The sequence below is a fragment of the Elephas maximus genome, chromosome 4 (genome assembly GCF_024166365.1).
Source record: "Elephas maximus indicus isolate mEleMax1 chromosome 4, mEleMax1 primary haplotype, whole genome shotgun sequence".
In the NCBI taxonomy this organism is placed as follows: domain Eukaryota; kingdom Metazoa; phylum Chordata; class Mammalia; order Proboscidea; family Elephantidae; genus Elephas; species Elephas maximus.
The window spans coordinates 91584341-91600282 of NC_064822.1; the positions used below are offsets into that span (position 1 = coordinate 91584341).

Here is a 15942-nt window from a genome sequence, read left to right on the forward strand (position 1 = left end):
TGAGCTGCCATTACAACACAGGGCAGTGTGACTCCAAAGGGTTCTCGTCTTCTCTTTTAATTACACTGCTTCCCAACACACGGGTTTAGAACTTTCTTTGTTCCTAATTCAATCACCACCAAAGACTTTTGCCATCAAAAACCATTTTTGATACCTGATATAATATAATGACTTAAGGAAAAAAGAAATAAGTAGCATGAAAAATTTCTGAATTGTAATGCCTGCAAACTGTGTTATTTGGAAGTTAATCATATGCAGGGCTACTAAGGTATCGTACCAAAAAAATAATACACAAAGAACAACGGAATCTGTCATCAGACACTTCTCTTTCTATGACATTTTGAAGAAAGCAGTGATTTCTTATTTCCAGATGTCTGATTAATTTTTAATTTTTTAAAATTGTGCCTTTTATGCTGTACTGAGCAGTGTACATTAATCTACACATTTTAATTTGCTAGCACATCTGAGCCTACTTTTGAGTTTCACAAAGGACATCGTGGTGTGCCCTGATCTCTGGTATGACGTGCTCTACTTCCTCAGCCCTTGACTGATATTTCACACGCAATCATGGTGGAGAGGCCGAAACCAGCTGAAACTTCCTTCTCTTCATCCCTTTGGAAATATTTGCAGTGCAACTGTTGCTCTTCTTCCCAAGGTACTTAATGTCCCTGACAAAATATTAAGGCATTAGAAACCATACTGTTTAATGATAGTACAGATTGTAATATTTTATGGGTGCTTTTAACTTTTTAAAGCACTTTTGCTCACACGATCATATTCTATGCCTATAATTCCATCAGAGGACTAGAACTGCTATTACTAGATAGTTTGGGTACATAACAGATAGCGATTGGTGGAGTGGCTTGCTGAAGATCTCCCACTTTTTTCCCTCCTAACTCACAATCCTGGGCTCTTTCACTGGACTCTTTTGACTTTAAGATATGGTCAGAGGCTCGATATAATGACTATGGCTGTGTTTCTATCATCTTGAAAAGGCATTGGAAGAAATCAACAATGATATATTATTTGTTCTTTTTTGCATTCATTAATTAAAAATATTTGTAAATACCTACTATTTAAGCCTGCAGATATATCTGGGGAAAAAAGTAAAACAAAACAAACAACAACAGCAAAAATCGCTGCTCTCATGGAGCTCCCATTCTAGCAAGCAATGAGTTCATACACAAAACAGGTAAATGAAATATGTATTGCATAAGGTGGTGATAAATGCTAAGGAGATAAATAAAGCAGGAAGAGTGGTTTTGAAGTGTGAGTGGTGGGATTTGGTTTTAGATGACATGGCCAAAAATGGTCTCACTGAAAAAATAGCATTTGTCTAAAGACCCAAAGGACCAAGACACAAAGGAGGTTCGTATTATGTAGTTAGTTTTATAGATTATAGTTTTGAAATTGCCTTTATACTTACAGTGACATTTGGTCCTTACCAGGGAGAATGTTTACAGATGAGGAAAATGAGTTTCAAGGATTTGTTCAATTCAAGTTCAAGCTGGAGAGAGAATCTTTGTTTTTTAACCTCTGGTCTGTTGTTTCCACTGTATAAACTCTGCTTCTCTAAACCAAGACTGAATATCTTCTTGAGGTCCATAGAAAAATGGGTTTCATATTTTAAAAATAATTAAAAAAACCCCACTGTTTACAATCAGAATGCTCCTTAGAAGAGAGGATGGTGAACTGTGGTTGGCTTACTTTGGACGCATCAGGAAAGATCATTCACTAGAGGAGTATATCGTGTTTGGTAAAGTTGAGGGTCAATGAAAACGAGAGAAACACTCAATGAGATGGATTAACACAATAGCAACAACAAAATGAGCACAAACATACCAATAATCATGAAGTTCGTACAAGACTGGGCAACATTTCGTTCTGTTATACATAAGGTTGTCGTGCGTTGCAGCTGACTTGAAAGCAGCTAATAACATCAACATTTTAATTAAAAATGCAGAAATTAAAGTTTTAAAAAATCTTTTAGCACGTTTGTGTCATAGCCAATTATGCAAATTCGGTACAAATAATTGCTTTAACAACTTCTCAGTTTGTCTACTTAAATTCAATTAAATAAATTTTATTAAGTACCAGCAAAGTGTGCAGAAAACTGTTCTGTTTTGTGAACAGAGAAGGATCAAAAAGCCTGAATTAGTCAAATGAGCCCTAAAAGAGGTCATTCAACTATTTTTTTGATTGTGACAAACTAGAGTCTTGAGTTTCTAGTTCTTGGGGTCCTGGTTCTGGCGATGACATATATGATGCAAATGATTTTTATTTCATATGCTCTCTAATATAAATCCTCATAAGGCGGGTCCTTAGTTCTTGTTTGCAAAATCTCAGAAATGGGTTTGGTTTTGGTTTGTTTATATTAACATTTTTCTTAAGATAACTGGAAAACAAAATGTGTAAAAATGCTCCTCAATCCCTTAGATCCAGAGGACAAACGATGATGCATTTAATAAATAGCCTGTTTGATTTGCTCTTCTCATTTTTAAGAGGGGGAAGAATGAGAAATGTAGCTGTACCTTTCTTTTCATGGTATGGAACATTTAATACAGTTTTTTTTTTTTTTAAGCTAAGTGAATGGCCAAGTCCTACTGGACTTGTTGCACGTTGCTCAGATTTCTGTGGCTACCCAGCAGGCAGCAACATGGCAACGGTTTGTTGAGTTGCAGTGAGGCATTGGTGTTCACACTGGCCTTGTCACTGGGCCTGCGGAGGAAGCGCCAGTAAACACAGGAGGTGATATTAGACTCCTGTGTATCAGTCAGGTAGCTACACACTGCATTTTTGCCAGGCCTCTTTGCAAAACGACCTTTTTATTAGGCAATGGGCAGGCTCATCAACATCAGCTATACCTCCTATAGGTCTTGAAGTCTCCTGGCTTGCCTCTCTCCCTCCCAATAAAACAAGCAATTTTCTCTGTGCCCACTGTTGTTCCTGTTTGCTGAATTAGAGTCTCCAGGTTTGGTAATTGGTCTCCTGCAAATGTTGCAGCCACAGGTGCTTCTTGCTCAGCTGCTGCTGCTTCCATAGCAACGGGCATGTTTACATTCACAACGTTATTCCAACTTTTGTAGTTTTTCACTTTTGCAATTCAGGAAGAAAAAAGAAGTGATGTGTGAAAAGAGAAGATATTGCCATGAACGGGAACAGGAAAGGAAAAGGATTTTTAATTATAGGAATTAATGTTCAATAAAGCAGAATATATGTGCTCGTAGAGAGAGGAAAGTAATGACGGCAGGGGCAGGTCGCTTTTTGAAAAGTACTAAAATATTACATCAGGAATAAATACAGATCTTATTTCAGGCTTGGATAGGACTAAATTGTCTTTAGCATGAAAGTAAGAATTGCTCTGAATTTAATTCCAGGAAGAGCTTATGTGTAAAGACAGCGGTTTTCATGTGCTCCTCCAAAGATTTTTTCCTCACTGATCTTAAGATCACCGAGAGTGTGGAAATGAATTGTTCAGTACTAACACGCATCAAACACTATAGAGCACTGGGAGTGATACTTCTGACTGTGAGGCACCATGCCCTGCGCATATGCTCTGCCGCCACCGCCGTTGGTGCTGCCATCATTTCCCTTTCAGGTGAGATGACTTGCAGTTGAGGGAAGACCTGGTTCTGCCTTTGGTCTGAAGTCTCTGCTCATTTATACTTGGCAATGAAGGCTGAAATGCCTTTTTTTTTTTTTTTTCCCATCTCGGTAAGTGTTCTCTAGTTGCTGTGTAGGCAAGTTGCAGACAAGAAAGCATCTTAGACTCAATTTTCCCCATATACCTGGCCAGGAGCAAAAATTTTTTAAAAATAGAAATAAACTATTAACCTCCATGTCTCAGTTCCCTAGTGCTGGTGCTACAGAAATACCGTAAGTGGTATTAATTTATTTTCTTATGGTTCCGGAGGCTTTGTTGTTGTCGTTAGGCTCCTGTCGAGTCAGTTCTGACTCATACTGACCCTATGTACAACAGGAGGAAACGCTGCCCAGTCCTGCACCATCCTCACAATTGTTGCTGTGTTTAAACCCGTTGTTACAGCCACTGTGTCAATTCATCTTGTTGAGGGTTTTCCTCTTTTTCACTTTCTATCTTACCAGGCATGATGTCCTTCTCCAGGGAATGGTCCCTGTTGATAACATGTCCAAAGTACATGAGACAAAATCTTGCCATCCTCGCTTCCAAGAAGAAATCTGGCTGTACTTCTTCCAAGACAGACCTGTTCATTCTTCTGGCAGTAATACTCTTTGCTAACACCATAATTCAAAGGCGTCAATTCTTCTTCGGTCTTCCTGTTCATTGTCCAGCTTTCACATGCCTATGAGGTGATTGAAAATACCACAGCTTGGGTCAGGCACACCTTAGTCCTTAAGGTGATATCTTTGCTTTTTAACACTTTAAAGAGATTTTTGCAGCAGATTTGCCTACTGCAATACATTGTTCGATTTCTTGACTGCTGCTTCCATGTGCGTTGATTGTGAATCCAAGTAAGATGCAACCCTTGACAACTTCAATATCTTCTCTGTTTATCATAATGTTGCTTATTGGTACAGTTGTGAGGATTTTTGTTTTCTTTATGTTGAGGTGTAATCCATACTGAAGGCTATAGTCTTTGATCTTCATCAGTAAGTGATTCAAGTTTTCTTCACTTTCAGCAAGCAAGGTTGTGCAACCTGGAGGCTAAAAGTCTGAATTCAGGGTGTGGTTCTAGGGACAGGTCATTTGTCTATTTCAGCTTCTGTTGTTATTAGTTGCCTTCAAGTCAATTCCAACTCATGACGATCCTTGTGTGCAGAGTAGAACTGCTCCACGGAGTTTTCAAGGCTGTGATCTTTCAGAAGCAGATTGCCAGGCTTATCTTCCAAGGTGCCTTTGGGTGGGTTCAAACCATCAACCCTTTGGCTAGTAGTGGAGTGCTTAACCATTTGCCCTATACAAACTCCTACTTTTTATTTTATTATTTTTTTATTTCACCTCCTAGTAGCTGGGAAACCTTGGAGTCCATGTGCTTATAGATTCATCTCTTACGGTTGTTGTCAGATAGTGACTGTCTTCCCCAGTTTGTGCACACATATCTCTGTGTCTATGATGATCTTTATATAACTCAGAAGTGATTAAGTTTAAGATTCACCCTACGCTGGTATGACCTCAAGTAATTGATTATATTACATTAAATTGTATTATGGAAGGTGAGTACATCAGATTAGATTAGATTACATCCACAGGTACCAGGGTTAGGATTCCAACACATAATTGGGTGGGGGGGTGGGGGGAGGTTGGGCACAATTCAATCTATAACAAGCCCCTTCCATCAAAAGGTGGAACTTTGAATCCAGACTAGCTTTGTGATACATTGACTATAAAATAGAAAATGTCAAGTCACTCCCTTGCTAAAAAATCTTTCAATGATGACCTGAAAGATATAAAATTTTACTGTCTAGCAGGGGTATTCTAGGCAGTGATAATCCTCTGCAGAGGAGATGAATCACATTTTTGTGCCCTTTCACTTAGGAACATTTTCACTTTTCCATCTGTGGGTGAGAAGAGTATGAAGAGAGCAAAAATGGGATGGGATGAGTAGTGAACCAAGTTATAAAATTTTTCCCCTGAAAGGGCTTCTGCAATAATACTGGAAACATTTCTCAAAGAAATTAGAATTTGGCCAATTCCAATGAGCAAGGTATCATGTAGAAACTTGTGACTTTCTATATATATATGAAGTAAAATAATACAGTTTTGTAGGGGTGACTGGAATACTTTCACGTAGCTTGGTATGAATAACTGGTGAACTGAAATAATGCATTCTTTTATATTCATGCATTAGGAAAAATAGCAATTCTCAATTTTGGAACATCTGGGAAATTTTACGCATAATTCTAGATTACGCTACTGGTAAAAAAACAAAAAAATTTTGTTTTTGTTTTTTTTTACTTAGGACCTATGTAATGAGCCCTCAGTGTCTCAGTGGTTAAGTATTCAGTTGACTGACATGTCAGCGGTTCCAATCCACCAGCCACTTGGAGGAAGAAAGATGTGGCAGTCTGCTTCCGGCAAGATTTACAGCCTTGGAAACCCTACGGGGTAGTTCTACTCTGTCCTATAGGGTTGGTATGAGTCAGAATTGACTCGATGGCAATGGGTTTTTCAGCCTTACATATCCTGCTACTGCAAACCCTGGTAGCATAGTGGTTAAGAGCTTTGGCTGCTAATCAAAAGGTCCGTAGTTTGAATCCACCAGGCACTCCTTGGAAACCGTATGGGGTAGTTCTACTCTATTTATAGGGTCGCTTATAGGGCCGTTATGAGTCGGAATCGACTGGATGGCAGCTAGTTTGGTACTTTGGTTTTTATATCCGGCTACTATTCCTTGGTAAAGGACATTACTCATTAGGGGAAACTTATTTGGTAAGTTAATCTTTGACTCACATTCAATTTCACATCAAGTGCCAGTTGTTGATTATTCATGTATCATTTTAATATTAATTATACAGATCTTCTTGATTCGGTGGTTTTCAAATGTGGCTGGAAGTTCACTTGGGAAACTTATGTAAAACCATGCTGAGACTCACTCCAGACCACATTAATCAGAATCTCTGGGAGTGGGACTCAGGCATTAGTATTTCAGCTTTAAAGCTCTTCAGTTGATTTTAGGGTGGAGCTATTTTCTGGTAGCATCTTAGGCCTTTGAAGAGCTGAATTAACATTTTCAAGCCTTTATGATTCCATTTAGTGTGTCAAAGTGGGCTTATTGGTAAGTAAAATTTCAAAAACAAAGTAACCGACCAATCTGTAAATAAAGGAAGCCACTGGAAAGGGCAGTTCATGTCTTTGAGAAGAATACATTAGCCAAGTTGGATGCTGCAACTAGTCAGAATTGACTGCATGGCAGTGGGTTTTTTTTTTTTTTTTTTGGTTATTTGTTCCAAAAGTAATTTTCTTCCTAAAACTAACCCATGAGTATGATTTTTCCCCCTAGATAGTTGTCTGTAATTAGATCAGAGATTTCAATTTCTTTTCCTAAATAACAGTAACAATCAAAATTTTACTTTCACTTAGTCACAGGAAAAGTAGAAAATATGTTTTGCAAATTGTCATTCACTTTTTTCACTGGGTTCTGGAATACCAAGCTTTCCTGGTTGTCACATGGGTTGAAGTATTAAAGCATTCATAAGCTTGATCAGCCTCTGTCTGTTGTTTCTTCTACTTAAGGGAGAGTTTATGGAAAGAATTAAACCAGAATTGTCAGAGCTCCTCAAGAAGATTCTTTTTAGCAGGGACTTTTGATATGATAACAGTCTGAAAATTAGGCTCACTTTAATCAGGGTAATCTAAAATCAATTATACCCAACAGCATTGAACAAACAGGCCAAACTTTGTTAGCATGTGAACTCAGAATCCTTGCAAAGTGGGTGGTACTCTAAATGAGGAGACATCAAAGTCCCTTCTCGGTGAGTATTTCTAGTGCTGGTGGGCAATGGTGCCCTGGTCAGATTGTCATAGTGATGCACCCTTCTGTGCCTGCCTGAGGTTTTTATTTTCTTCCCCATTTACTTTCTAAAATATCTATCCTAGATTCCAGTACTACCTACCATAAAGGAATTGGAGAGTTCATTTTGGAGTCTGTTATTTAAATACATTTTAATGTTGATTCTGAATGGGCCCCCCACATGTACCCCATTGTAGGTGGTCTGACTCTTCCTGTTTCTATATGCCACCTCCCTCTGCCACCCTAATCCTTGTTACTAATTTTACTCATAAAGTGTTGAAAAACAGCATAGATATTTATGATTGACCTGTTTAAAGTGAGAAAATGGGAACTTTATAGTTTAGCACTTAAAAACTTCCTAAAACCATCTTTAGATATTGCTCTCTGTCCAAAGCAAAAAAAAAAAAAAAAAAAGCAAAGAGAGGAAAATTGCTACAAATCTTTCCCTCTGCCTCTCTCTCTGCAGCCTCCTCATCTTGTTCCTGGTTTCTCCTTTTTCTTTCCTTGTTCTTTTCAATGCTTGTGTACCGCTCCTAACAACTGTCCCTTTCTATCCCATGGCTCCCTGGCAATCATGGCTTATTGCTTGTTTCCTTTAAACAAAGCTGTCCCTACTCCTACCATCTCTAATTCTGATGTATACAATTCACCTTATTATCTTTTTTCCTTAGCAAAAATCTCTGTAGTACTCCACAGAGAGTGGCACATTTTTGCTTCCTAGGGGCCAGTCTCATCTACAGTCTAATATCCTTTTCCCCTCTTTTTCTTCTCTGAAGTGAATGAGGTTTTTCCACATTTAATATGATCAGGTTCAGTCTGGTTGTGCCTATCAAAGTTTTTCCTGACATATCTAGGAACTAAAACATCTATAAACCGAGAAAACTAAACCTGTTACTGTGGAGTTGATGCCAACTCATAGCAACCCTATAGGACAGAGTAGAATTGCCCCGTGGAGTTTTCAAGGAAGTGGCTGGTAGATTCATACTGCCGACCTTTTGGTTAGCAGCCGTAGCTGTTGGCCACTGCAGCACCAGGGCTCCAACATGTCCATAAACGCATTGCTATAGAGTCAATTCCAACTCATAGCGACCCTATAGGGCAGAGTAGAACTGCTCCATAGAGTTTCCAAGGAGCACCTGGTAGATTTGAACGGCCAACCTTTTAGTTAGCAGCCGTAGCTCTTAACCACTACACCACCAGGGTTTCCAAACATGTCCATACTGGGATTTAATTTTCCCTTCCTTAGGCACTCTACCTCCTGTAATTAGGGTTAAAATTCTTAAGATGCAAGTTGCCACTAAATGTCTCTCTACTACAACCAAAACCAGTGTATGGCTATCTTCACCCCTGCTGCACACTATTAAATGGCTTTACCTGGATATATGGATACTTAGATAGCACTATTTTAATAATCATGAAGTTTAGGATGAGGTTGGAGGTGGGGAGAGAGGGAGAAAGAAAATTAAAGAACCCTATAAAAATACTAGTAGAAAGGGGCCCGAACACAGGTCTTGTAGGTTATACTAAAGTTTTAGAATGTAACATAGAAGAAATGGGAAGACATTGAAAGACTTTAAACAGGTGTGTGTGTGTGTGTGTTGGGTACTGTGTGTATAAGTGTGACATGGTAAGATTTGTATTTAAAAAACATTTTTGATGCTACACGTAGAATGAATTATAGAGAACCTGATGGATGAAGGCAGACTAGTTATGCAACTTTTGTAATCTAGTTGAGAAACGATGGTATTTTGGATGAGAGTGGAAGCAGTGGCAATGGAGAGAGTTGGAAAGATGAGAAAGGAATGCAGGGAGAAAGACAACAGACCTTGATGGCAGACGTGGTACAGGAAGTAAGGTAGAGGATCAAGGATGGCTCCTAGGTTTCCGGGTGGTACAACAGGATGGATGGTACTTCCATCATTGTAACAGAGAGCCCTGCAAGAGGCTCAGGTTTGAGGGGAAGATCATTAGTTCAATTTGAGAGATATTGAGTTTAAGGGGAATTTGAGTTTTCCCTGTGGAACTGGAGTATCAGCTACATAATTTATAGGGCCCAGTGCAAAATGAAAATGTGAAGGTCCTTGTTAAAAAATTAAGAATTTCAACATGGCTACGGCAGAGCTTTAAACCAAAGGCATGGCCCATATAAGCATGTGGCCCTTTTAAGAGCAGCACCCTTTGTGAACGCATAGATAGCACTTTTTTTTTTTTTTTGTACTTTAGATGAAGGTTTACAGAACAATTAGTACATTTTCTCATTAAACAATAGGTACACATATTGTTTTATGACTTTGGTTAACAACCCCACAACAAAAAAATGTCAGCACTCTCCCTTCTTGGCCTTGGGTTCCCTATTACCAGCTTTCCTGTCCCCTCCTGCCTTCTAGTCCTTGTTCCTGGGCTGGTGTGCCCCTTTAATCTCTTTTTGTTTTATGTGTCTGTCTAATCTTTGGATGAAGGGTGAACCTCAGGAGCTACTTCATTACTGAGCTAAAAGGGTGTCCAGGAGCCATACTCTTCAGGGTTCCTTCACTCTCTGTCAGGCCAGAAAGTCTGGTCTTTTTTGATGAGTTAGAATTTTGTTCTACATTTTTCTCCAGCTCTGTCTGGGACCCTCTGTTGTGATCCCTGTCAGAGCAGTCAGTAGTGCTGATTGGGCACCATCTAGTTGTACTGGACTTAGTCTGGTGGGGGATGTGGTAGATTTGGTTCATTAGTCATTTGGACTAATCTTTCCCTTTTATGTTTGGTTTTCTTCTTTATTCCTTGCTCCTGAAGGGGTGAGACAAGTGGAGTATCTTAGATGGCCGTTTGCGGTCTTTTCAGACCCCAGACACTACTCACGAAAGTAGAAAGTAGAACATTTTCTTTATAAATTACCTTATGCCAGTTGAGCTAGATTTTTCCCAGGGCCATGGTCCCCAGAGCCCTCAGCCCAGCAATTCGGTCCCTCAGGGAGTTTGGATGTGTCTGTGGAGCTTCCATGATCTTGCCTTGTACAAGTTGTGCTGGCTTTTTCAGTATTGTGTATGGTCTTACTCTTCACCAAAGTTACCACTTATCTATTGTTTATTTAATGGTTTTCCGTCCGCATCACTCCTCTCCCTCACAACCATCAAAGATTCTTTCTTTTTGTGTATAAAATTTTTCATGAGTTTTTATAGTAGCAGTCTCATACAATATTTGTTTTTTTGTGATTGACTAATTTCACTCAGCATAATGCCCTCCAAATTCATCCATGTTAAGAGATGCTTCATAGATTCATCATTGTTCTTTATAATTGCATAATACTCCGTTGTGTGTATGTACCATAGTTTGTTTATCCATTCGTCTGTTGATGGGCATCTAGGTTGTTTCCATCTTTTTGCTATTGTGAACAATGCTGCAATGAACATGGGTGTGCATATGTCTATTCATGTGGCGACTCTTATTTCTCTGGGATATATTCCTAGGAGTGGGATTGCTGGATCATATGGTATTTCTATTTCTAGCTTTCTAAGAGAGCACCATATTGTTTTCCAAACTGGTTGTATCATTTTGCATTTCCACCAGCAGTGCATAAGTATACTGATCTCCCGCAACCTCTCCAACATTTGCTACTTCCTGTATTTTTGATTCGTGCCAGTATGGCTGGGGTGAGATGGTATCTCATTGTGGTTTTGATTTGCATTTCTCTAATGGCTAGTGATCCTGAGCATTTCCTCCTGTGTCTGTTGGCCCCTTGAATGTCTTCTTTGGTGAAGTATCTGTTCATATTCTTTGCCCATTTTTTAATTGGATTATTTGTCTTTTTGTTGCAGAGGTGTTGGATTTTCCTGTAAATTTTAGAGATTAGAACTTTGTCTGATTTGTAATAGCCAAAATTTTTTTCCCAGTCTGTGGGTTTTCTTTTTACTCTTTTCGTGCAGTCTTTTGATGAGAATAAAAGGATTTAATTTTTAGAAGATCATAGTTATCTAGGTTATCTTCTGGAGTTTGTGTTGTTGGTTATGGTTTGTATCCTGTTAATGTCTCACCCTTTTGGGAGCAAGGGAGAATGAAGAAAACTAAAGACACAACAGAAAGCTTAGTCCAAAGGACTAATGGACCACATCTACCACAGCCTCCACCAGTCTGAGTCCAGTACAACTAGATGGTGCCTGGCTACCACCACTAGTCTTTCTATTAGTTCCAGTAGTTTTCCCATGGAGTCTTTTGGGTTTTCTATGTATAGTATCATATCATTCACAAATAGGGAGAGTTTAACTTCTTCATTGCCAATTTGGATGTTCTTTATTCCTTTTTCTTGCCTTATTGCTCTAGCTAGGACTTCCAGCACAATGTTAAATTGAAGTGGTGATAAAGAGCATCCTTGTCTTGAGATTGTATATTCTTGACGCTATGAATTTGGTTATGAATGTAGAGCTCAGAGATGTTAGGATTAGATATATGCATTTGGGAGTCATCATGGTATAGTTAGTCACTGAAGACATGGGCTTGGGTAAAACTGTCTAAAGAGATTTTAATGAGTGAGAAAAAAAGAAAGCCCTGAGGAACTCCAACAATGCTATAGCTGCAAAAGAAGCTCCTGAGGACTCTAAGTGCATAAGAAATTGGAAGCCATTTATGCTGTTTAAAACTAATTTTCAGGAAGTTACTTAAAGATAATTTTAAAAACTTTCTTAATCTAATGAAGTCACATAATGTGGTATAAGACTGTTTTTCTGCCTGATGCATCCAGTTTAAATTGTGGAATTCTCCCAAAGCATTAATTCCAAGTCAGGGTAGACATTGCAATGCAGTATCAATACAGAATCTATCATGGCTTGAATCTTGACTATGGTTGCTCTAGTCACTCAGGTTCTGCTGTAGTCTTGAAGTCTGTAGCTGGAGAAAGGGATCGCCTGGCAGATTCTCTCTTTGTTCTCTCCCCAGGGAATTACTGGTTGCTGTTCCTGAACCCTAGAAAGTCAGAGCCAAGACTAAGGCAAGAAGGAGAAGAAAGGGTGCCAGATAATTCCTACAGAACGGTTTGTGTTGCAACTCAGTTTTGTATCTGATATATTATCTTAGAATCTTGACTGAAGCTTCTGTTTTAAGTCCTATTTTAAAATAATGTATATTTTAGAAGCCTGGGAAACCCTGGTGGCATAGTGGTTAAGTGCTACGGCTGCTAACCAAAGGGTCGGCAGTTCAAATCCGCCAGGCGCTCCTTGGAAACTCTATGGGGCAGTTCTACTCTGTCCTATAAGGTCGCTACGAGTTGGAGTTGACTCGATGGCCGTGGGTTTAGTTTTGGTTTTAGAAGCCTGAGGCATGATTCCGTGGATGCCTTGCCTATGAGTTTCTGATTAAGAACTGCTGATTGGAACCTTAACCTTTGAATTCTTAGGTAATTTCTAGTTTATTTGGATAAAAGATGCCACGGGGATTGAGAGATAAAATCTAGTCTGACAATCCGGGAATGCTTTCTGGAGCATGTGTAAATGTTATCAGGTAAGAAGGGGAGAGAGGGGGTGATAAGTTTTGTGCAGAGTGTGTTGGATAGAGAGCTCAGCACTTTCAAAGGCATGGGTAAAAGAACACAGAGCACGCAGAAAACTGAGAGGCTTTCAGTATAGCTCATCAGGAGAGTTGGAGAGGGATCATGGTGAGAGGTGGGACTTTAGAGTTGAGCAGGAGCTAGACAAGGAAGGTCTTGGTGAATGTGTTATGGAGCAATGGGGAGTCATTGAAAGTTTACAGCAGAAATGTGGTATTATCATATTTGTATTTTTGAAAGGTAACCCAGACTGTAGTGTGGGGAATAGCTTGGAGAAAGCAAGGAAAACAGTTAGAAGGCTGTCTGGTCATTTCTCTTACATATGTTTATGCAAATAATTACATGTATTAAACTGGTCTGTTTCTCAATCAAGATGGTGTTTAGAAAAGATACTTGCTATGCACCATGTTGTTTAACTATCTTCTTCCTTCAAAAAACAAAGGGAGAATTTGGCAAGTTTTAGAATGTCCCTAAAAGGTTCTTAGCATGGGTCTTTAATTCCCTACTTGACAGCCAAACCAAAAAAACAAAAAACAAAACAAACCCATTTCTGTCAAGTTGATTCTGACTCATAGTGACCCTGGAGGACACAGTAGAACTGCTCCATAGGGTTTTTAAGGAGCAGCTGGTGGATTCGAACTGCTGACCTTTTGATTAACAGCTGAGCTCTTAACCACCGAGCCACCAAGGCTCCTTTTGAGATCCAGAGTCCTTCAAAAATAGAAAAGCAACGCCATTGGTAAGCTCCAGTTTGCAAATGTGGTCTTTTCTTCTATGAACGCAGCTAAATAAGACAGCAAATTCTTTCATACAATTTGCTAAGGATGAGGGAAGGATGGACTTTAGACCTCAAATGAATAACCAACAAACAAAAGCATGAATTCCAATTTTCTTCATTTTGAAAACATGCTTATTAATGAAAGTTTCTCTTCAGTCTCCTTTACTCAGCCTTGCTTAATTGTTCATATAAGAAACTTTTGTATCTGTAGAGTCCAGATTCATGACAATCTCAATAACTGAGAATGCATTTAGTGTATCTTTACATCCTATCTTTAGTGTAATTTCCTATAGATCATCTCTCTGCTAATTACCTGTTCATGTGAACAATTCCCCCTTTTTATAATAAATTTTAGAATAATTTAATTTTATTGTGCTCAATCGATTAATTTATGTTAAATTCTTCCATTTCTTGTGTAGGATAAAGAAAACCATAAATTATCCCATTACAAAGTTTTGGTTTGCTGTGCTTGCAGTTCCTCAACCCAGTGAATTGATTCTTTCCAAGAAAATATATTTAGGAAGCCAGCAATTGGAATTATATAACCTCAAGCCGCAAAAAGCAAACAGGTACATTTTATTTCTGATGTGCCAAGGGTATATTAGTACATACCTCTGATGGTTAAACTTGTTCCCACCCCTCTCCACTCTCAGGCCCATTCACCTCTATCTCATTTACTTCTCTCAGTATGTCTCTGGGAAGTAAGTATTTTGCAGACTGTTTCTCCCTTAATTTTGGTTTCAGCTCAACAGGATCCCATCACTATTGACAGAAGATATTTGGTTAGAGAAAGCATGAAGAGACCTTTCAAAAGTTGTCAAATAAATTGCTTGGGTTTAGCAACATTCTGTGTGTTTCCAGAACATAACTGCTGAATTCAAAAGGAACAACAAAAATGCCAACATTGTATCATGATCATGGCACCCCTGACATTTATTGAAAGTACTTAGTATTTTAGGGGCTTTGAAATTCACCTTTGTTGGGCCTCTGCTCTGTTAATCCATGGAAAATCTGGACTGGTATAATTGCTTTCCTGTTGGCCACTTCTCTCAGATAACTGCCTTTCAGAGAAGAAATGAATGGCATTTACTTGCCATAGTAATAATAAGGATTAACATGACAAACTAAGCTAAATAAAATCTGCTAATCAAATTTCAATTAATAGTGCTTCTTTAGAGGTTTGTTTTTATGTTTAAAAAATTGGTAGAAATTGCTTATCAGAAGAGGCTGCCATTTAATACAAAATGGCTTTTCATACTCCTAAAATGTTTAAGGATAATAAATAAAAATTTAAAGTTAGGTAAAGAAATGAGAGTTTCACTTCAGAATAAAAGTAAACTACTGAAGGATTTCATAATTAACAGATTACTTTTAATTTGATTTGATGCCTTATTCAGATGCCTTACCTCTATGGAAGATTTAATTCTTTAGTTGTCTTGTCTAGACAAACTTGCAGAGTTTTCCTGGAGTTTATGCTTAATAAATTGGAAAAACAGTGGGAACACACTGAAAATAATAAAAATCAGGCAATCAGTCTAGTATAGCGGATAGAGCATTGGGGAGTGGAGATCTAGTCTTAATTTGCTGCTAGCCAGTCATGATATGATTGTGGTCAAGTCATAGACTGTTGGACTTTAGTTTTATTGCCTGACAAATTAAAGGCTGTAGTTAAAGGATCCCTTCCACCTCTAACACATACTATGTATAGCTGGTTTAATCTTTCCAACTGTAGAATTCCAACACTCCAGCAAAGAGAGAAAATTAATAGAAACAAATTGAATTATTTTGGTGTTAAATGCACTTAAGAAATTAGTAAAAACCATGAAGGGTGAAGAGTAGAGGGCTAAGTACTGGGACACAGTTAAGAGTACATAGTATGAGGGTATTAAGGTAAAATTTTGCCAGAAGGGGTAGAGAGAGTACCAGGAAATAAAGTTGTGCTTTAAGGAGAGGGAGCCGTGAAGAATGCAACAGGTATTAAGATGTGAGCTGAGTAAGACTAGTTGAATTTTATGAAAGGAGTCCTTAGTGTGGTTAGAAACCCATTGCTGTCGAGTCGATCCTGAGTCCTAGAAACCCTATAGGACAGAGTAGAACTGCTCCATAGGGTTTCTAAGGCTGTAATATTTACGGAAGCAGAACGCCACATCTTT

General features: G+C 38.6%; 1 long non-coding RNA gene across 1 annotated transcript; it reads left to right on the forward strand.

Moving 5' to 3' along the window:
- Positions 1–469: 469 nt before the first annotated feature.
- Positions 470–14465, forward strand: LOC126075301 (uncharacterized). The gene is made up of 3 exons (XR_007517153.1): positions 470–655; positions 12405–12499; positions 14209–14465. It is a non-coding gene; the product is annotated as an uncharacterized LOC126075301 (long non-coding RNA).
- Positions 14466–15942: the final 1477 nt, after the last annotated feature.